We start from the raw sequence: 1923 nt of genomic DNA on the forward strand, positions 1-1923 counted from the left end.
TGACTCTGACCTCACAGGTCCATACCTGACTCTGACCTCACAGGTCCATACCTGACTCTGACCTCACAGGTCCATAAATGACTGACCTCACAGGTCCATTCCTGACCCGACTCAGCTCAAGATGGCCGCTCCAGCTAACCATCAGCTAACACAGAATCGTCTAAATCTCATTTATATTTACAGACATTAAGGTAGATTTAGGTGTGGTGGTAGCTGAGAGTCATCCCCTGTGAGCTCTTTGTGACTGTTTGACCAAACAGCTGCATCATTTATCATACAAAGATCTTTTGTTGTTTTACATGTTTGATTCATTCCTCCAGTTTAAAGGAACCTGGAACATCTCAGCACCAAACATGTACTTTCCATTCTTCAGCTCTTCAGACGCTCCTCTGTGAGGACAAAAAGAATCAATATCTGATTAATCGCTACTCGATCGGCTCGAGTGGCCGTGATCCAGAAAACCCTCCGGTTCTGAGTCCAAACAAACGGGATCGATGAGGCAGACCAGAGACTTTGTGCTGCTGCTCGTCATAAAGTCAGACAGGTTTGTTTTTTTTATTTTCAGTTTGTGCAGCTCGTCTGCTGAGCTGCTCACTCAAGGTCAAAGAAGGAATTCAATCCAGTAACATTTGTTGTTGTTTCAGGTCCACATTTTAAATATAAACAAGCTGAACTTAGTCTAAACGAGTCCCCAGATCCTCAGACCTTCCAGAGGCCCGAGTCACGACTCGCAGCAGGACAAACTAAAACTAGTTCAGAATCTGATGCTAATTATTTTAATCATGTCTCAGTTTGTCCTCACTTCCTGACCCGTGGAGCTGAACCAGGTCCGCTTGGTTTTGCCGTTTTATTTTCTAAACGTCATGAACCTTCAGATCATTATCCAGGATGAGTTTTCACAATAAAAGCCTGAAACTCCTGACAGATCGTCGATATTCAGAAGCACTAACGGAGGCTCAGAGTCTTCAGCTTCTTCCAAACCAGAACAATATATTTCCCACCGGGCTCGTTGTCTTTTATTTCCGCCCATAAACCACCACAGATGAGCCCAATGTGCCAACAGCACTTAGGAACCAGCAGCAGAACCGTGGAGCGAGACACAGAACACAATAAAAACAGGAGACGGTTCTGTGCTGCAGGAGGAGAAACGTCGTGTTCAACCTCAACAAACGGACCGCTCTAACTCTGGATGGATCCATGTTCTTATTCAAGATGATGAAAGTACACTTCACACTGTTTGGTCAACATGCCAGCTGCTGTGGTGCTTTTATTTTGAAAGGCAGGCCGGTTTGACCAACATGTCAGCAGAAATCTGCTCCACTCAGTTTATTTATTTATTTTTTTCTAAGCATTAACAGATCACATCAGAACTTTGTTTAAAACCTGTTGAGGTTACTGTATGTCTGTTAGCAAAATATCTCATGAACCACTGGATGGATTTCAATAAAACAAGACGAGTTGTTTTTGAAACTGGAGTTCGAATTTATAGATTATATTGGATTTGTCAGGATAAGATGTAAAAAAAAGTATTTAATGAACTTCATTTGAAATAAAAAAAACACTTTAAATGCAGAAAAACAACAGTGTGCAGCAAAAACTCTTATCAGCTAAAATAAAAACACCGACTGTAGCGGAAAACAAGCTCTTATTGTGAAAAATAACGAGATATTAGAAATAAATCTAAGTGAGCACAGAGCATGCCTCACAGAGCAGAGGTCAAAGGTCACCCTTCACCTGAACCACAGGTGGGCGGGGCTAACAGAGACGTTCCGCTTGTCCCTCCTCTGCTCCTCCGTCACTTGTGACATCATCAGGGGGTTAGAAATTATTGACTGACTGAGTGAGCCAATCAGAAAACACTGAGTGTGTGTGTGTGTGTGTGTGTGTGTGTGTGTGTGTGTGTGTGTGTGTGTGTGTGTGTGT

The sequence above is a fragment of the Austrofundulus limnaeus genome, unplaced genomic scaffold (assembly GCF_001266775.1).
Source record: "Austrofundulus limnaeus strain Quisiro unplaced genomic scaffold, Austrofundulus_limnaeus-1.0 Scaffold2226, whole genome shotgun sequence".
Taxonomy (NCBI): domain Eukaryota; kingdom Metazoa; phylum Chordata; class Actinopteri; order Cyprinodontiformes; family Rivulidae; genus Austrofundulus; species Austrofundulus limnaeus.